Below are 22,366 nucleotides of genomic sequence, written 5' to 3' on the forward strand. Positions count from 1 at the left end.
CAGACTAGAGGCCTTGTAAGTAACTCCATGTCTACAACCATCTGATCTTTGACAAACCTGATAAAAACAAGCAATGGGGAAAGTATTCCCTGTTTAATAAAAAACCACCTTAAGCTTCATATGGAACCAATAAAGATCCCTCATAGCTAAGACCAATCCTAAGCAAAAAGAACAGTGTGGAAGACAGTGTGGCAATTCCTCAAGGATCTAGAAATAGACATACCATTTGACCCAGCAGTCCCATTACTGAGTATATACCCAAAGGATTATAAATCATTCTATTATAAAGACATATGCACAGGTACATTCACTGTGTCACTGTTCACAATAAAAAAGACTTGGAACCCAAATGCCCATCAGTGATATACTGGATAAAGAAAATGTGGCACATATACACCATGGAATACTATGCAGCCATAAAAATGGATGAGTTCTTGTCCTTTGCAGGGACATGGATGAAGTTGGAAACTGTCATTCCTTGCAAACTGACATAAGAACTGAAAACCAAACACTGCATGTTCTCACTCATAAGTGGGTATTGAACAACGAGAACACATTGACACAGGGAGGGGAACATCACACACTGGGGCCTGTTGGGGGCTGGGGAGGGATAGCGAGGAGTGGGGAGATTGGGAAGGGATAACATTAGGAGAAATACCTAATGTAGGTAATGGGGGATGGATGTAGCAAACCACATGGCATGTGCAACAATCCTGCATGATCTGCACATGTACCCCAGAACTTAAAGTATAATAATAAAGAAAAGATGAATATTACATTTACTATCTTTTTTAGGTAAAAAGCATCAGCAACAATATAACTGTGTGGTTATATGGACCGTGTTGCCTTGACCAGAGTTCTGCCTTAACACATAGCAACTCTCTTTATATTGGGTCCTATGTTTCTGATTATTGAAAGTAAATAAAAAAATGATAAAATCCAGCATATATGAGAATAACTCTATTTAAACACTCTATTATAACCTTAGATTGGGTTATATAGCAAATGTACAATATATTCTTTAGTATAGTAGGAAAAACCTAAAGAGAAAATCAAAGACTTACCGATTTACTAGCAGGTATTATTAAATAGATCCATGGGCATGGTGTTTTGGGTGCTTATTGCCTCAGTACTTGGCACAAAGTTAGTGCCCATGAATCATTAAGTGAATAAGTAAACAACTGAATAATCATGAATAAATAAAGATGAGTAAGGGAATGGATGAATGACCTATTGTTAGATTATTGTAAGGTATAAACCATGAGGCTGCTCTCTTCTTTGAGCAGAGTTGGCCAAATTTCATATTCTATCTGGGAGACAATGGTAGGTTTCAGGCTTTGAGCCAATATCAATTTTTTGAGAGTCAGAATGGAAGATAACAGGAACCATATTGGATGATGTAACAGACTTGTTGGGAACAGAAGTTCCAGAGGCAGAGAAGCCAGAAGCAGAGAAGCTTGAAAGGATGTGCTCAGGAAGTAGATGTTGGGCCACACAAGGAAATTTGGAAGAGCAATGTCTTGCTAATAAAGGGCATCTTTTAAATGGCAGGATTTAGGTTTTTGGGACAGCTCTCTTTGATTCAGTCACTGAGCAGGTTAAAACTGAAGCAAGTGTTTTCTCTTACTTTTATATTTGGATCGCCATTTGAAAAAAGCCTTTCTGATATTCATTGTTGTTAGTTGTGTCATAGCATATATATTCTCTCACACGGTCAGTATATCTAATGTCCTACACTGGAAGATTTAATCTCATTCAGAGCAATTAAGATCTCTGAGATGGACAGGATCACAAGAATTGTCCTATCCCAGAAGAAGGTTGACATTTATTCTACTAGTCTGATAAAACTGCTCAATCCATTAAGCTGCTTCTTGTTTGCACATGATATTAACAATATTAAAATGTTAATTAGTTCCACCTATTTAAATCTTTGGATTTCTGAGTGTGATTCCATAGAATTGTAGTGTTTTAAGCCTGGATACTTTTTAAAGAGCAATGACCACCTGCTCTACATCTACTTCTATTTTTGTCCTCATATTTTTCACTTGAGCCAATTAGTGATCCAAGTATTATTTTTCTAATGCAGCTCATCTGTTTTAATGTAGATGCTCTTACCTTTAAGTCTTCTTCTTTCCAGGCTGCAATCCACTTCCTCAATCTGTTCCCAGTTATCCTTCTTTCCATATTAGATCACAGAATGTTTATGTGTTTTCCAAATTACATTCTTTTGTTTTTTTTTTTTGAGAGTTGGAGTCTCCATCACCCAGGCTGGAGTGCATCATGCCACTGTAACCTCTGCCTCCCAGGTTCAAGTGATATTTCTGCCTCAGCCTCCCGAGTAGCTGGGACTACAGGCATGTGCCACCATGGCTCAGCTAAGTTTTGTATTTGTAGTAGAAATGGGGTTTCGCCATATTGGCCAGGCTGGTTTCGAACTCCTGATCTCATGAACCACCCACCTCGCCCTCCCAAAGTCCTGGGATTACAGGCATGAGCCACTGTGCCCGACCTCAAATTACATTCTTTTTTTTTTTTTTTTTTTTGAGACGGAGTTTCACTCTTGTTACCCAGGCTGGAGTGCAATGGCATGATCTCGGCTCACCGCAACCTCCACCTCCTAGGTTCAGGCAATTCTCCTGCCTCAGCCTCCCGAGTAGCTGGGATTACAGATGTGCGCCACCATGCCCAGCTAATTTTTTGTATTTTTAGTGGAGACGGGGTTTTACCATGTTGAGCAGGATGGTCTCGATCTCTTGATCTCGTGATCCACCTGCCTCGGCCTCCCAAAGTGCTGGGATTACAGGCGTGTCAAAGTACATTCTTAACGAGGAGCTGAAACTCTCTTTCTGAAAGACATTTATCTGATAATTTCTCAAAGTATAACCCATTTTAGGGAATTTTCAATTTTAATAGGATTAAAGGAATGAACTGAAGGATTATAAACTCCTATAAAGGAAGTCTAGGTGCCAATAAACCAGTAGAGATTGATTTGGGGACATGGCAGTCTTTCTGGCAACCTTGAAATTGCAACAAGAAAGTAATTTTTGTTTCCAGGTCTTATTAGGGACCGCCTTTCATTATGATAGTAATTTACTTTTAAAATGTCAGCTTTTGTTATGCTAATATAGTTTTTTTTTTGGTTTGTTCATTTCATTTATTCATCTGCATAATAAGAAGGTTATTAAATTTTCAAACGTGCTTTTTAGAATATTTTTATGTTACTGATTTTTTTTTAATTTTTTATTGGATTTTAGGTTTTGGGGTACATGAGCAGAGCATGAAAGACAGTTGCGTAGGAACACACATGGCAGTGTGCTTTTCTTTCCTTCTCCCCTTCACCCACATTTGGCATTTCTTCCCAGGCTATCCCTCCCCACCTCCCCCTCCCACTGGCCCTCCCCTTTTCTCCCCAATAGACCCCAGTGTTTAGTACTCCCCTTTCTGTGTCCATGTGTTCTCATTTTTCATCACCCACCTATGAGTGAGAATATGCGGTGTTTCATTTTCTGTTCTTGTGTCAGTTTGCTGAGGATGACGTTCTCCAGATTCATCCATGTCCCTACAAACGACAAAAACTCACCATTTCTGATTGCTGCATAATATTCCATGGTGTATATGTGCCACATTTTTCCAATCCAGTCTATTATCAATGGGCACTTTGGTTGATTCCAGGTCTTTGCTATTGTAAACAGTGCTGCAATGAACATTCGTGTACATGTGTCCTTATAGTAGAACGATTTATAGTCTTTTGGATATATACCCAGTAATGGGATTGCTGGGTCAAATGGAATTTCTATTTCTAAGGCCGTGAGGAATCGCCACACTGTCTTCCACAATGGTTGAACTAATTTACACTCCCACCAACAGTGTAAAAGTGTTCCTTTTTCTCCACATCCTCTCCAGCATCTGTTGTCTCCAGATTTTTTAATGATCGCCATTCTAACTGGCGTGAGATGGTATCTCAATGTGGTTTTGATTTGCATCTCTCTGATGACCAGTGATGATGAGCATTTTTTTCATATGATTGTTGGCCTCATATATGTCTTCTTTCGTAAGGTGTCTGTTCATATCCTTTGCCCACTTTTGAATGGGCTTGTTTGTTTTTTCCTGTAAATCTGTTTGAGTTCTTTGTAAATTCTGGATATCAGCCCTTTGTCAGATGGGTAAACTGCAAAAATTTTTTCCCTTTCTGTTGGTTGCCGATCCACTCTAATGACTGTTTCTTTTGCCGTGCAGAAGCTGTGGAGTTTCCTTAGGTCCCATTTGCCTATTTTGGCTTTTGTTGCCAATGCTTTTGGTGTTTTGTTCATGAAGTCCTTGCCTACTCCTATGTCCTGGATAGTTTTGCCTAGATTTCCTTCTAGGGTTTTTATCGTGCCAGGTCTTATGTTTAAGTTTTAATCCATCTGGAGTTAATTTTAGTGTAAGGTGTCAGGAAGGGGTCCAGTTTCTGCTTTCTGCACATGGCTAACCAGTTTTCCCAACACCATTTGTTAAACAGGGAATCCTTTCCCCCTTGCTTGTTTTTGTCAGGTTTATCAAAGATTGTATAGTTGTAGATATGTTGTGTTGCCTCTGGTGCCTCTGTTTTGTTCCATTGGTCTATATCTCTGTTTTGATACCAGTACCATGCTGTTTTGATTACTGTAGCCTTGTAGTATAGTTTGAAATCTGGTAGTGTGATGCCCCCCGCTGTGTTCTTTTTGCTTAGAATTGACTTGGCTATGCGGGCTCTCTTTTGGTTCCATATGAAGTTCATGGTGGCTTTTTCCAGTTCTGTGAAGAAAGTCAATGGTAGCTTGATGGGGATAGCATTGATTGTGTAAATTACTTTGGGCAGTATAGCCATTTTCACGATGTTAATTCTTCCTAACCATGAACATGGAATGTTTCTCCATCTATTTGTGTCCTCTCTGATTTCGTTGAGCAGTGGTTTGTAGTTCTCCTTGAAGAGGTCCCTTACGTTCCTTGTGAGTTGTATTCCAAGGTATTTTATTCTTTTTGTAGCAATTGTGAATGGCAGTTCGTTCTTGATTTGGCTTTCTTTAAGTCTGTTATTGGTGTAGACGAATGCTTGTGATTTTTGCACATTGATTTTATATCCTGAGACTTTTCTGAAGTTGCTTATCAGTTTCAGGAATTTTTGGGCTGAGGTGATGGGGGTCTTCTAGGTATACCATCATGTCGTCTGCAAATAGAGACAATTTGGCTTCCACCTTTCCTATTTGAATACCCTTTATTTCTTTTTCTTGCCTAATTGCTCTGGCTAGAAATTCCAGAACTATATTGAATAGGAGTGATGAAAGAGGGCATCCTTGTCTAGTGTCAGATTTCAAAGGGAATGCTTCCAGTTTTTGCCCATTCAGTATGATATTGGTTGTTGGTTTGTCATAAATAGCTTTTATTACTTTGAGATACGTTCCATCGATACCGAGTTTATTGAGGGTTTTTAGCATAAAGGGCTGTTGAATTTTGTCAAATGCCTTCTCTGCGTCAATTGAGATAATCATGTGGTTTTTGTTTTTGGTTCTGTTTATGTGGTGAATTATGTTTATAGACTTGCGTACGTTGAACCAGCCTTGCATCCCCGGGATGAATCCTACTTGATCATGGTGAATAAGTTTTTTGATTTGCTGTTGCATTCGGCTTGCCAATATTTTATTGAAGATTTTTGCATCTATGTTCATCATGGATATTGGCCTGAAGTTTTCTTTTCTTGTTGGGTCTCTGCCGGGTTTTGGTATCAGAATGATATTGGTCTCGTAAAATGATTTGGGAAGTATTCCCTCTTTTTGGATTGTTTGAAATAGTTTTAGAAGGAATGGTACCAGCTCCTCTTTGTGTGTCTGGTAGAATTCGGCTGTGAACCCGTCTGGACCAGGGCTTTTTTTGTGTGGTAGGCTCTTAATTGCTGCCTCGACTTCTGACCTTGTTATTGGTCTATTCATAGTTTCAGCTTCCTCCTGGTTTAGGCTTGGGAGGATGCAGGAGTCCAGGAATTTATCCATTTCTTCCAGGTTTACTAGTTTATGCGCATAGAGTTGTTTGTAATATTCTCTGATGATGGTTTGAATTTCTGTGGAATCTGTGTTGATTTCCCCTTTATCATTTTTTATTGCATCTATTTGGTTGTTCTCTCTTTTCTTTTTAATCAATCTGGCTAGTGGTCTGTCTATTTTGTTGATCTTTTCAAAAAACCAGCTCTTGGATTTATTGATGTTTTGAAGGGTTTTTCGTGTCTCCATCTCCTTCAGTTCCGCTCTGATCTTAGTTATTTCTTGTCTTCTGCTGGGTTTTGAGTTTTTTTGATCTTGCTCCTCTAGCTCTTTCAATTTTGACGATAGGGTGTCAATTTTGGATCTCTCCATTCTCCTCATATGGGCACTTATTGCTATATACTTTCCTCTAGAGACTGCTTTAAATGTGTCCCAGAGATTCTGGCATGTTGTGTCTTCGTTCTCATTGGTTTCGGAGAACTTCTTTATTTCTGACTTCATTTCATTGTTTATCCAGTCAACATTCAAGAGCCAGTTGTTCAGTTTCCATGAAGCTGTGCGGTTCTGGGTTGGTTTCTGTATTCTGAGTTCTAACTTGATTGCACTATGGTCTGAGAGGCTGTTTGTTATGATTTCAGTTGTTTTGCATTTGTTGAGCAGTGCTTTACTTCCAATTATGTGGTCAATTTTAGAGTAGGTGTGATGTGGTGCTGAGAAGAGTGTGTATTCTGTGGATTTGGGGTGGAGAGTTCTGTAAATGTCTATCAGGTTTGCTTGCTCCAGGTCTGAGTTCAAGCCCTGGATATCCTTGTTGATTTTCTGTCTGGTTGATCTGTCTAATATTGACAGTGGAGTGTTAAAGTCTCCCACTATTATTGTGTGGGAGTCTAAGTCTCTTTGTAAGTCATTAAGAACTTGCCTTATGTATCTGGGTGCTCCTGCATTGGGTCCATATATGTTTAGGATCGTTAGCTCTTCTTGTTGTATCGATCCTTTTACCATTATGTAATGGCCTTCTTTGTCTCTTTTGATCTTTGTTGCTTTAAAGTCTATTTTATCAGAGATGAGAATTGCAACTCCTGCTTTCTTTTGCTCTCCATTTGCTTGGTAAATCTTCCTCCATCCGTTTATTTTGAACCTTTGTGTATCCTTGCATGTGAGATGGGTTTCCTGGATACAGCACACTGATGGGTTTTGGCTTTTTATCCAATTTTCCAGTCTGTGTCTTTTGATTGGTGCATTTAGTCCATTTACATTTAGGGTTAATATTGTTATGTGTGAATTTGATACTGCCATTTTGATGCTAAGTGGCTGTTTTGCCTGTTTGTTGTTGTAGATTCTTCATTGTGTTGATGCTCTTTAGCATTTAGCGTGATTTTGAAATGGCTGGTACTGGTTGTTCCTTTCTATGTTTAGTGCCTCTTTTAGGAGCTCTTGTAAAGCTGGCCTGGTGGTGACAAAATCTCTGAGTACTTGCTTGTTCGCAAAGGATTTTATTTTTCCTTCACTTCTGAAGCTCAGTTTGGCTGGATATGAAATTCTGGGTTGAAAGTTCTTTTCTTTAAGAATGTTGAATATTGGCCCCCACTCTCTTCTGGCTTGTAGTGTTTCTGCTGAGAGACCTGCTGTGAGTCTGATGGGCTTCTCTTTGTGGGTAACTCGACCTTTCTCTCTGGCTGCCTTTAGTATTGTCTCCTTTATTTCAACCTTGTTGAATCTGACGATTATGTGCCTTTGGGTTGCTCTTCTTACAGAATATCTTTGTGGTGTTCTCTGTATTTCCTGCAATAGAGTGTTGGCCTGTCTTGCTAGGTGGGGGAAGTTTTCCTGGATGATGTCCTGAAGAGTATTTTCCAGCTTGGATTCATTCTCTTCGTCCCGTTCTGGCACACCTATCAAACGTAGGTTAGGTCTTTTCACATAGTCCCACATTTCTTGGGGACTTTGTTCATTCCTTTTTGTGCTTTTTTCTCTGATCTTGGTTTCTCGTTTAATTTCATTGAGTTGGTCTTCGACTTCAGATATTCTTTCTTCTGCTTGGTCAATTCGGCTATTGAAACTTGTGCATGCTTCGCGAAGTTCTCATATTGTGTTTTTCAGCTCCTTTACTTCATTCATATTCCCCTCTAAGTTATCCATTCTTGTTATCATTTCCTCATATCTTTTTTTAAGTTCCTTAGTTTCTTTGCATTGATTTAATACATGTTCTTTTAACTCACAAAAGTTTCTCATTATCCACCTTCTGAAGTCTAATTCCATCATTTCCTCACAGTCATTCTCCGTCCAGCTTTGTTCCCTTGCTGGTGAGGAGTTTTGGTCCTTTCTAGGAGGGGAGGTGTTCTGGTTTCGGGTGTTTTCCTCCTTTTTTCGCTGGTTTCTTCCCATCTTTGTGGGTTTATTCGCTTGTCGTCTGCGTAGTTGCTGACTTTTCGATTGGGTCTCTGAGTGGACACCCAGATTGTTGATGATGAAGTATTTCTGTTACTTGGTTTTCCTTCTACCAGCCTAGCCCCTTCGCTGTACGACTGCTGAGGTCCATTTTAGGCCCTGCTTGTCTGGGGGTCACCTCTAGCAGCTGTGGCACAGTGAGGGATGCTACTCGTTTCTTTTTCTGCTATCTTTGTCCCAGGATGATGCCTGCTAAATGTCAGTCTTTTGGTTATTGATGGGTCAGGGAGCTGCTTGATGAGTCAGTCTGTTCTTTTTAGGAGCTCAATTTCTGAGCTGTGAGCTCTGTTGTTCATTCAGGGCTATTAGGCTGCTATGTTTGATTCTGCTGCAACAGAGCTCATTAAAAAAATCCTTTTTTTCTCAAATGCTCTGTGTTGGGGGGTTTGGGCTTTACTTTTCGATGTCCGTTGAGGTGTCCTGCCCAGCTAGGAGGCAGACTAGCCACTGTTTGCCTGCCGAGTCTCCGCCCTGCTGTTGTGTGATTTGCCCTGTTCCTGCAGCCTCTGCTGTGGTCTCCGCCATGCCCTGCAGCAGAGTCTCTTCATTGTAGCGTGTTGCCTCGGCAATGGCAGGCTGCGTCAGCAGTAGGCGTGTATCAGTAGGGACAGGTTGCCTCGGCAACGGCTGGCTGTGTCAGCAGTGGGCGTGTATCTCATTTGGGGTGGGTTGCCTCGGTAGTGGTGGACGCCCCTCCCCCACAGAGCGTCTCGGACCTGCTCGGGATAGTTTGAAATCGCGGTTTTGTTCATCCCACTGGGTACCCCGAACGCTCTGTCCCTGCAATCCCCTGGGCTGGCCTACTGTCCAAGTCTCGTTCAGTCTCAAGTCCAGCCCTCTCAAGTCTCAGGTTGCCAGTTCAACAGGGCACCCGGACAAGCGCGCCCTGTGGGGATTGCTGGGTAGGGCCCGCTGCTGCCGCCCCGGCTGCCAGCTTTGCCAGGCAGTAGCTGCCTGGCATCTCGTGTCTTTTTTATACTTGGGAGTTTCCCCGTTCTGTGGGCAACAAAGATCAGTCTGGAAATGCAACTCCGACTCACCTCTTTGCGGATTCAATGAGAGCTCCAATCCTGGGTTGTTCTCACAGTGCCATCTTCGAAAATGTTCCTATGCTAATATAGTTTAGTCATTGTCTAGCTGTAAGCCAAATGGAAATGGAAAGAATGGAAAGAATTTCTGTGACAGATTGAATGATGTATAAATGGTCTAGTAATATGTACAATGCAGTATATGTCTCTGTGAATTAGACTCTATTTAATTAAATTCCATACCAATTTGAATTAGACTGTCTTTGTAGGACTAATAAGTATTTATTTATACTAGATATTTTCAACTTTTCTAGTCAGTAAATCTACTGGATAATATAGTTTCATGTATATCAGCTGGTATATATTAAATAATCTTGTATTTCAGCAACAAATGTATTTGTTTTCAATTCCTGTTGTCTTTATGATTGTTACCTTAAAACATTTCTCTTCTTTTTCATCAACATACTAAAATTCAAATTGAGCATATGCCTTTGTAAGCAAACATAAATCCAGTTCTCCAAAAATTCTGAGTTAAAGCTAAATATAATCTTTCTTTTCCACCATCAGATGTTTGACATCTGCACTGATTTTACACTAACAAACTGAATATTTCTTGGAAAATTCTCACCTAAGAAAGTGCTACATTTGAAGAGATTCAAAATTTTTATGCTTAGGAGGAAAAGACAGCTTAATATAACAGCTTTCTATTTTTGATGATTAATTCCATTCTCTTTCAGCTCTGTTTTTAAAGTACATTTTCTCTCTCTCAATATTACTCCTCTGATTTATTTCAATAATTGTATCAGTTTTTATTTTAATATCACTTCTACAGGATGTAGTTTCTTTTCAGTAATCAGTTTTGACAACCCAAGAAATTAGCTAACTGATCAGTATAAAAAACAAGTAAGTATGGAGCCTGAACACTTTATGATTCCAAATATAGTATCTCTATTTTCCATCAGAGCCTACTATTAATTAAGAAGCACATTATGAAATGAAAAGAAAAGGAGCAGCAATTTTACTCTGAAAAGTTTCTTTACTGCTCCTTGAACAAAATATACCCCTCTCTGGACTTTCTTCCCTTTATTAGTATAGTAAAGTCTACTATCCTTTGTGCCTTAAGGGTCAAGTCACATTTCCTTATTTTGAGGTAGAAAATCAGAATGACTTGTTTCCTGAGTAACAGTGACAAGATCCCACTGATCAAGGCAAGATCTGCTTAAAACAAAACGCAGCAAGGAAATTGGCTAACACTAGCTAAAACCAAGATGGCAATGAACATAACCTCTAGTTACCCTCCTTGCTCATTATATGTTAATTATAATACATTAGTATGCTAAAAGGCTCTCCTACCAGGGAGTTTACAAATGCCATGGAAATGCCTGAAAGTTACCTTACATGGTTTAAAAAGAAGAGGAATCTTTAGTTTTGGAAACTCTGTACCCCTTTCCAGAAAACTCATGAATAACACCACTTTATTTAGCTTATGATCAAGGAATAGCCATAAATGTGGCTACCTAGCAATCCACCAGGGCTGCTCTACAACTTTGTCTATGGAATAGCCATGTTTCCTGTACTTTGTTGCTCTAATAAACTTGCTTTTTGTTTGCTCTGTTGGCTCACTCTTGAGTTATTTTCTGCATGAAGTCAAGAGCCCTCCTGGACTTAGCCCCAGTTTGGGGGTTCACCTGCATCAAATTTCTTCCTTAAATACTATCAGTGCCTCCCAAACTTTGGTGTGAATATATTAAAAAAATGTAGGACGTATACATTTTTGACATTTTAATATTTATGACATCAAAAGTATACTCCAAAATTGATTTGAATGTTTAATTTGGCAGATTTTTGTGATTTCCCCAGGCTGGGCATTGTTTTATTGTCTAAGCATTCTTCATTTCCTCTTCAGCTGCCTTTCTTCCTTTGAAATCTGCTTCATAGAATCATATTTAACTTGTCTCTCCAACCTTATGGAAGTGCTATTTTCACTTGCTCAGCTAGTCTGAGCAAGATCATATTAGTCATTTCACCTAAATTAGACCAATTAGAGATTAGCTGTATTTTTTTTTTCTAGCAGGATTTCAAAGGGGTGGAACAGGGTGTGAAGTGACAGACACAGATCTCAAGAAACAGTGGGGGTGTAAATGACTGCAGGTGGCATTTATTTGGGTTCTATTTTCTATTTTCCCTAATCCTTGTGGGCTTTCCCCTGACATCCCGATGGTTGGATGGCTCAATCTTCGCTTTCATTATATAGGTTACCATAATGTAATTACGAGAATGTCCCTTTTAACATAGTGTAACCAGAGTGGCTGCAGCCGGATTTCCTGGTTCCCACACTGGCATTTGGAAGCCACTGATCTATCTCAGAGCAGAATTGTTTTGCCTTTTATTTATAATCATTTAATGTGGATTAATATTTATCTGAGTTGTAACTTCTTGAGTTCAGAAATCATAGAAAAATACTCTATCTCCAACTTTATAATTCATTTATTTTACCTCAGAATTATGGAAATTTCCAATGGTGAGTGTTATGAGTAATGAGAATGTGGAGCAATTGTGATTAAGTGATTTTTGAAAGCAAAAATAAATTTCCTCGACTCTGTTTATTCCCATGTTGCATCATTTTCAGTTCAGCCACTGTCAATCATGTCCACAGGCTACATAACTGACAATAAAGGAGACAAAGATCACTCAACAACTCTCTTCAGGTAGATGCTCACTCTCCTCATTGCCCTTTTCTCACATCCTGACTTGGAATTGAATAAAATTAGCTCATACGGATATAGCATTTGTTATTGCTTAAAGGTACTTCGGCTTTCAAACTCTACATGTTATTTATTTATGGAATTTTTTTGAGATAGAGTCTCACCCTGTTGCCCAGGCTGGAGTGCAGTGGTATCATCTCACCTCACTACAAAGTCTCACTCCCAAGTTCAAGTGCTTCTCCCGCCTCAGCCTCTGGAGTACCTAGGACTACAGCACAAGACACCATGCCTGGCTAATTTTTGTATTTTTAGTAGTAATAGGGTTTCACCATGTGGACAAGGCAGTTCTCGAACTCCTGACCTCAGGTGATTCACCTGTCTCAGCCTCCCAAAATGCTCAGATTATGGGTGTGAGCCACTGTGCCCTGCCCTCCTATTTTGTATTTATCATATCAGATCAGTATAATTTTTTTTTTTTTTGAGGCAGAGTCTCTCTCCGTCTCGCAGGCTGGAGTGCAGTGGCTTGATCTTGGCTCACTGCAACCTCTGCCTCCTGGGTTCAAGCCATTCTCCTGCCTCAGCCCCTGGAGTAGCTGGGATTACATGAACACACCACCACACCAGGCTACTTTTTGTATTTTTAGTAAAGACAGGGTTTTACCATGTTCCCGCCACCCCCCCGCCCCGGCCCAGCTCAGCCTTCCACAGTGTTGGCATTACAGGTGTGGCCAAGCCTGGCCATATCAATATGATTTTAAAACAGTCTATCATTTAATCTTACATTGTCATTAGCAGCAGAAAAGTTGTTTTCATTTTTTAATTTGTCTCTTCTTAGTCCTAAAGAGATGCAACTATATTTGAGATGGCTGATATCCTAATTCCTGTAATTCTCAACCAGCTGCTTAGAGTTGTCTCAGCAGCATCGAGGAAGAAATGTGAATAGAAGACAAAGCCAGGCAAATTACTAAATTGCTGGCTAGAGATTTGGTTTCAAATTTGTGTGGTAAACTAGTTTTACTTTCATTCTAAATCTTAATCCTACCTGAGATACATGAGCAGAATTCTATGGTTCTTTTTCTATATCCACCCCCTAATCACACTCTTGATTTTAACAGAAGAGCCAAACAGAAATGAACTTAAGAAATAGTGCACCAAGAGAAAACAAAACAAATTCATAACTAAGATGTTTTGAGGAGCTGTTCTAATCTGCCATTCATAGATTCTCATGAGCATGGGATGGAATAATTCCAGGAGTGAGAAAAGTTTCACCAGGCAAAGTTTGCTTCAAAGTTATTTCACCAAAGAAAAGATTGTTTTACCATATCAGCTGCATGGATTGTGGGACTGACTCCAGAAAAAGATGAATTAAAAAAACCCAACCAAACTAAACCAAATTAATCCTAATATAACCATAACTACCATCAATTTAACAGCAATAGTAACAACAAATAGCATTCCTTATTTAACCCTTCCCTTCCCTTCTTTCTCTCCTTCCCTTTCCTTCCCTTCCCTTCTCCTTCCTTCCTTCCTTCCTTCCTTCCTTCCTTCCTTCCTTCCTCCCTTCCTTCCTTCTTGCCTTCCTTCCTTCTTCCCATCTTGCCTTCTCTCTCTGTCTCTCCTCTCTCTCTCTTTCTTTTTTGAGACAGGGTCTCACTCTGTCACCCACACAGGATTGCAGTGGCACAGTAACAGCTCACTGCAGCCTGGACCTCCTGGGCTCAAGCTATCCTCTCTCACAGCCCCCTGAAAAGCTGGGACTACAGATGTATGCCATCAGGCCCGGCTAATTTTTTTGGTAATTTTTGTAGAGATGGGGTCTTGTCATGTTACTTGGGATGATCTCCAGTTCCTGAGCTCAAGCCATCAGCCCATCTAGTCCTTCCAAAGTGCTGAGATTACAGGCATGAGTCACTGTGCCCAGCCGCTATTTTTTCTTTGACTAAATGAAACTCCCTTCTTGTAGTCCCATGGTTCAATATGTGTTTGTTTTGGCTCTGAGCTATACTGCATTCTTTCTTTCAGGGACAAAGTGAGTCAAGTGGAGGTAATGTCAGGGAGTTATAAGAAATAGGACTGCTCCTTTAAAAGCTTTAGCTTTACTGAGGATCATTGGCCAGAACAATACAAATATTTGAACAATTACTGGCTTTGTACAATGGCACATTAACAGTTTAGTTTTTCTTCTTATGAACTTTAGGATGCCAGCATTACTGACTTTACTCCTACAGGCATTTTGTCAACACTCCTACTCTGATGCTTAAAAACACTCTGAGCTTTATACTGACTTTCAAGTGTAATCATTTGGTTTAACTCTTTCTTTGGAACACAATTTAAGTAGATTTTAAAATAAACTTTCCAAACATATTGCAAACCTCAGCTATTATTTTTCTACCCACTTAGAAATTTCTTACCCTAACCTGTATTCTCTCCCCATTAGTGTGCTATTTGCTTACCTGAAAAGTTTAATATTATTTGGAAGAGTTGAAGAAATTTGTAAAATACTTTGTAAAACTGATCTAAGTATCCTCCACAGGGAATCTTGTTGCTTACACATGCTCCAGAGGATTTTCCATTAATCCTTTTTCTGTTTCCTCATTCTAAGTCAAAAAATAATTTCTTTTTAAAATCACATTATTTCTTTATGAAAAATCCTATCAAATATTAGCAATAAAAATAAACTGGCTCATGCCTGTTATCCCAGCACTTTGGGAGGTTGTGATGGGTGGATCATGAGGTCAGGAGATTGAGACCATCCTGGCTAACATGGTGAAACTCCGTCTCTACTAAAAATACAAAACATTCGCCAGGCATGGTGGCACGCACCTGTAGTCCCAGCTACTCAAGAGGGTGAGGCAGGATAATCACATGAACCTGGGAGGCAGAGGTTGCAGTGGGCTGAGATCATGTCACTGCACTCCAGCCTGGGTAACAGAGTGACTCTGTCTCAAAAAAAAAAAAAAATTAATCAGAGGATCCAAGATAGCCGGATAGGAATAGCTTTGAAGTGTACTTCCTAGTGAGAACAATGCAGAAGGTGAGTGTTCACCACATTTCCAAATGAGTTTTTACTGCCCAAAGACCAGGAGATTCCTGGGCTGAAAAGTGCCACAAGTTTCCAGCATGGCTGTTTCAGCCAGTGCAGTGGGTCTCCGTATGAAAACTTACACAAATCTGGGCAGCCATTTCAACTGGTTCCTGGAATGCCTGGGAGACAAAGCTCCCTATTCAACTGAAAAAAAGGGGCCTAAAACAGGGAGCCAGGTGATCTGGCTTGGAAGGTCCCACTCCCACAAACACCAGCAATCTGAAATGCTCTGGATTGAGAGTTTTGCAGAAAGTGCAGCTGGACTGGAGTGTTCCAGCTCTGTGAGGGGAAGGGTATCTGCCATTACTGAGGCAGTCCATCACTACTGAGGCAGTCTGCAATTACAGAGGGAGTCTGCCATTACTGAGGCAGACCACCATTGCTATAAGGCAGTTCTAACTATACCTCTGCAAAGAAAACTGCAAGGATTTTCACACAGCAGCTGGGCAGAGCCCACAGCAGCTCAGTAATGCCTCCGCTGGCAGACTGTGGCTAGGCTAACTCCTTGCTGGCAGGGCATCTCTGAAAAAAGGCAGCAGCAGGTCAGGAACTTTTTTTTTTTGCATGTCAAGAACTTATAAATAAAGACCCACCTTCCCAGGACAGAGCACCTGGGAAAAGGGGGTTATCAGTTACACTGCAGCAGACTTAACATACATGCCTAGCAGCTCTGAAAGAAACAATGGAGCTCACAGCTCAGCACTTGAAATTCTATAAGGAACAGACTGTCTCCTCAAGCAGCTCCTCAACCTCTGTATATCCAAAGAGACACATCATAAAGGAGAGCTCAGGCTGACATCTGGTGAGTATCCTCTGGGACAACAGTAACAGAAGAAGAAACTGACAGCAACCCTTACTATTCTGCAGCCACCACAGGTGATCCCCAGGCAAGCAGGGTCTGGAGTGGACCTCCAGCAGTCCTACAGCAGAGGGGCCTGACTGTTAGAAGGAAAACTAAAAAAACAGAAAGAAATAACTTCAATATCAACAAAAAAGGATGTCCACTCAACCACCCCATCCAAAAGTCACCAACATCAAAGACCATAGGTACATAAATCCACAAAGATGGGAAGAAAGCAGAACAAAAAGGATGAAAACACCAAAAACCAGAATGCCTCTCCTCCTACAAGGGATCACAACTCCTCACTAGCAAGGGAACAAAACTGGATGGAGAATGAGTATGATGAATTGACAGAAACAGGCTTTCAAAAGTGGGTAATAACAAACTTTTCTGAGATAAAAGAACGTGTTCTAACCCAATGCAAAGAAACTAAGAACCTTGAAAAAAGGTTTGACAGAATGCTAACCAGAATAAACAGCTTAGAGAAAAATATTAATGACCTGATGGAGCCGAAAAACACAACACGGGAACTTCGCAAAGCATATACAAGTTTCAATAGCTGAATTGACAAAGCAGAAGAAAGGTTATCAGAGACTGAAGATCAGCTCAATGAAATAAAAAGAGAAGACAAGGATGGAGAAAAAAGAGTGAAAAGAAATAAACAAAGCCTCCAAGAAATATGGGATAATGGGAAAAGACCTAATCTACTTTTGATAGGTGTACCTGAATGTGAAGGAAAGAATGAATCCAAGCTGGAAAACACTCTTCACGATATCATCAGGAGAACTTCCCCAACCAGCAAGGCAGGCCAATATTCACATCCAGGAAATACAGAGAACACCATAAAGATATTCCTCAAGAAGAGCAACCCCAAGGCACATAATTGTAAGATTCGCCAGGATTGAAATGAAGGAAATTGCTAAGGGCAGCCAGAGAGAAAGATCAGTCACCCACAAAGGGAAACCCATCAGACTCACAGCAGATCTCTCAGCAGAAACTCTATAAGCCAGAAGAGAGTGGGGGCCAATATTCAACATCCTTAAAGAGAAGAACTTTCAACCTAGAATATCATATCCAGCCAAACTAAGCTTCATAAGGAGAAATAAAATCCTTTATGAACAAACAATTGCTGAGAGATTTTGTCACCATGAGGCCTGCCTTGCAAGAGCTCCTGAAAGAAACACTAAACATGGAAAGGAACAACCATTACCAGCCACTCCAAAAATGTACCAAATGGTAAAGAATATCAACACAATGAAGAAACAATGAAGACACAATGAAGACACAATTGTGTCAACTAATGGGCAAAGCAACCAGCTAGTATCAAAATGGCAGGATCAAATTCACACATAACAATATCAACTTTAAATGGAAATTGATTAAATGACCTATCAAAAGACACAGACTTGCAAATTGGATAAAAAGTCAAAACCCATCAGTTTGCCGTATCCAGGAAACCTACCTCATGTGCAAGGACACACATAGGCTCAAAATAAAGAGATAGAGGAAGATTTATCAAGGTAATGGAGAGAAAAAAAAAAGCAGGAGTTTCAAATCTAGTCTCTAATAAAATAGACTTTAAACCAACAAAGATCAAAAGAGACAAAGAAGGGCATTGCATAATGGTAAATGGATCAATGCAACAAGAACTAACAATCCTAAATATATATGCACCTAATACAGGAGCACCCAGATAAATAAAGCAAGTTCTTAATGACCTACAAAGAGATTTGGAGACTTAGACTCCCACACAGTAATAGTCGGAGACTTTAACACTCCACCGTCAATATTAGACACATCAATGTGACAGAAAATTGGTAAGAATATCCAGGACTTGAAGTCAGATCTGAACCAAGCAAACCTAATACACATCTACAGAAATCTCCACCCCAAAGCCACACAATATACATTCTTTTGAACACCACATTGCACGTACTCTAAAACCGACCACATAATTGGAAGTAAATCACTCCTCAGCAAATGTAAAAGACTGGCAATCATAACAAATAGTCTGTCAGACCACAGTGCAATCAAATTAGAACTCGTGTTAAGAAACTAACTCAGAACTGCACAACTTCATGGAATCTGAACAACTGGCTCTTGAATGTTGACTGGATAAACAATGGAATGAAGGCAGAAATAATGATGTTCTTCAAAACCAATGAGAACAAAGGCACAATGTACCAGAATAACTGGGACACATCTAAAGCAGTATCTAGAGGAAAATTTATAGCAATAAATGCTCACATGAGAAGCAAGGAAAGAGCTAAAATTGACACCCTATCATCAAAATTGAAGGACAACATGAAACAAATTCAAAAGCTAGCAGAAGACAAGAATTAAGTAAAATCAGATCAGAACAGAAGGAGATAGAGACACAAAAAGTCTTTCAAAAGACCAATAAATCCAGGAGCTGGTTTTTTGAAAAGATTAACAAAATATACCACTAGCCAGATTAATAGAAGAGAGAGAATAATCAAATAGATGCAATAAAGAATGATAAAGAGGATATCACCACCAATTCCACAGAAATACAAACTACCATCAGGGATTACTATAAACAATGCTATATACATAAACCAGTAAACCTGGAAGAAATAGATAAATTCATGGACACTTGCAGCCTCCCAAGCCTAAACCAGGAAGAAGTCAAAACCCTGAATAAACCAGTAAAAGGGGCTGAAGTTGAGGCAGCTGTTAATATCCTACCAACAAAAAAAGCCCACGTCTAGACCTGTTGACAGCTGAATTCTACTAGACATACAAAGAAGAGCTGGTACCACTCCTTCTGAAAGTATCCCAAACAATCCAAAAAGAAGGAATCCTTCCCAAATCATTTTATGAGACCAACATCATTGTGATACAAAACCTGGCAGAGACTCAACAAGAAAAAAAAACTTCAGGCCAATATCTCTGATGAACATAGATGCAAAAATCTTCATTAAAATACTAGCAAACCGATTGCAACAGCACATCAAAAAGCTTATTTATTATGATCAAGTAGGCTTCATCCTGGAAATGCAAGGCTGGTTCAACATACACAAGTCTATAAATGTAATCCACCACGTAAACAGAACCAAAGACAAAAACCACATGATTATCTCAATAGATGCAGAGAAGGCCTTCTGCAAAATTCAACCAGCCCTTTATGCTAAAATCTCTCAATAAACTAGGTATCAATGGAACATATCTCAAAATAATAAAATCTATTTATGACACACCCACAGCCAATATCATACTGAATGGGCAAAACTGGAAGCATTCCCTTTGAAACCTGGCACTAGACAAGGATGCCCTCTCTCACCACTCCTATTCAATATAGTACTGGATGTTCTAGCCAGAGAAATCAGGCAAGAAAAAGAAATAAAGGGTATTCAATTAGGAAAGGAGGAAGTCAAATTGTCTCTGTTTGCAGACAATATGATTGTATGTTTAGAAGACTCCATCGTCTCATCCCAAAATCTTAAACTGATAAGCAACTTAAGCAAAGTCTCAGGATACAAAATCAATGTGCAGAAATCACTTGTATTCTTATACACCAATAATAGACTTAAAGAGAACCTAATTAAGAACGAACTCTCATTCACAATTACTACAAAGAGAATAAAATACCAAGGAATATAACTAACAAAGGATGTAAAGAACCTCTTCAAGGAGAACTACAAACCACCACTCAAGGAAATAAGAGAGGACATGAACAGATGGAAAAACATCCCATGCTCATGGTTAGAAAGAATCAATATTGTGAAAATGGCCATACTGCCCAAAATAATTTATAGATTGAACACTATCCCCATCAAGTTACCTATGACCCTCTTCACAGAACTGGAAAAAAACATCTTCAACTGCACATGGAACAAAAAGAGAGCCTGCATAGCCAAGACATTCCTATGCAAAAAGAACAAAGCTGGAGGCATCATGCTACCTGAGTTCTAACTATACTACAAGACTACAGTAATCAAAATAGCATGATACTGGTACCAAAACAGAGATATAGACCAATGGAACAGAATAGAGGCCTCAGAGGCAATGCCCCACATCTATAACTATCTGATCTTTGACAAACCAGACAAAACCAGCAGTGGGGAAAGGATTCCCTGTTTAATAAATGGTGTTGGGAAAACTGGCTAGCCATGTGCAGAAAGCAGAAACCGTACCCCTTCCTGACACCATACACTAAAATTAACTCCAGATGGATTAAAGACTTAAAAATAAGACCTAACACAATAAACACCCTAGAAGAAAACCTAGGCAAAAACCATTCAGAATATAGGCATAGGGAAGTACTTCATGACTAAAACACCAAAAGCAATGGCAACAAAAGTTAAAATAGACAAATAGGCTGGGCATGGTGGCTCACGTCTATAATCCCAGCACTTTGGGAGGCCAAGGTGGGTGGATCATGAGGTCAAGAGATCAAGACCAACCTGGTCAACAAGGTGAAACCCTGTCTTTTCTAAAAATACAAAAGTTACCTGGACATGGTGGTTCACACCTGTAGTCCCAACTACTCGGGAGGCTGAGGCAGGAGAATTGCTCGAAGGCAGAAGGTGGAGGTTGCGGTGAGCCGAGATCGTGCCATTGCACTCCAGTCTGGGTAACAACAGCGAAACTCCAACTCAAGAAAAAAAAAATAGACAAATAGGATCTAATTAAACTTAAGGGATTCTGCACAGCAAAAGAAACAATCATTAGCATGAACAGGCAAACAACAGAATGGGAAAAAAGTTTTTGACAAAGGGCTAATATCCAGAATCTACAAAGAACTTAAGCAAATTTACAACAAAAAATCAAACATCCCCATCAAAAAGTGGGCAAAGGACATGAACAGACACTTTATAAAAGAAGACATACAGGAGGCCAACAAACATATGAAAAAATGCTCATCATCACTGGTCATTAGAGAAATGCAAATCAAAACCATATTGAGATTGGCATTCTAGTTAGAATGGCAATAATTAAAAAATCTGGAGACAACAGATGTTGGAGATGATGTGGAGAAATAGGAACACTTTTACACTGTTGGTGGGAATGTAGATTAGTTCAAGCATTGTGGAAGACAGAGTGGCAATTCCTCAAGGATCTAGAAATAGAAATACCATTTGAACCAGCAATCCCATTACTCAATATATATCTTAAGGATTATAAATCATTCTATTATAAAGACATATGAACACGTATGTTCATTGTGGCACTGTTTACAATAGCAAAGACCTGGAACCAACCCAAACGCCCATTGATGATAGACTGGACAAGGAAAATGTGGCACATATACACCATGGAATACTATGCAGCCATAAAAAACAATGAGTTTGTTTCTTTTGTCGGAACGTGGATGAATCTGGAAACCATCATTCTCAGCAAACTGACACAAGAACAGATGATCAAACCCTCATGTTCTCAATCATAGGCGGGTGTTGAACAATGAGAACACATGGACACAGGGAGGGGAGCATCACACACTGGGGCCTGTTGGAGGGAATAGGGGAGGCACAACATGGGGTAAGGAGATTGGGGAGGGATAACATGGGGAGAAATGCCAGATATAGATGACAGGGAGTTGGAGGCAGCAAACCACATTGCCATATATGTACCTATGCAACAATCCTGCATGTTCTGCACATGTACCCCAGAACCTAAAGTGCAATTTTATACATACATATATATATATATATTAATAACATTATAAATAATGGTTCATCCATATTTGCAGTCTCATTTTCTCTTATTGAGTGGACACTTTCAATTAACTATCAGGTTCCCCCACACTCCTTCCTTGGTCCTCACAAAACGTCAACCATTTACGTCAGTTTGCATGATATTTTGCTACACAGTTTGTCTACTTGCCCAAATTAAGATGAATTCATTTTCAACATCTTCCTTCAATGATTTTGTATGTGTAGTGGCAATACAAGCATGCTGCACTCTTCTAATGCCATGGTTGTTTTGAATAGCAGGAATCATATTTCATCTTTGGTTTCATTTGTCACCCTTGAGTGAATGCCATATGAGCTCAGTGATACTCTTACATATAATATGTCAGCTGTCTTCAGCTACACTGTTTCCTGGCCTTCAACTTGTATTGAAGCCAGACATAGTACCATTTCTGTTATTTAGTAAGGGACACTTATTTTCCTCTGTATTTCACATGACAGTAACATTGGGGAACAGCATTTTTTGTCAAAGAGTCTTTTAAGCAGTATTTTCACTTTACTTAACATTAATGCTCTCTTTAAATAGATGTCTGATCAGAATTATTCCAG

This window comes from Callithrix jacchus, chromosome 2 (assembly GCF_049354715.1).
Source record: "Callithrix jacchus isolate 240 chromosome 2, calJac240_pri, whole genome shotgun sequence".
In the NCBI taxonomy this organism is placed as follows: Eukaryota; Metazoa; Chordata; class Mammalia; order Primates; family Cebidae; genus Callithrix; species Callithrix jacchus.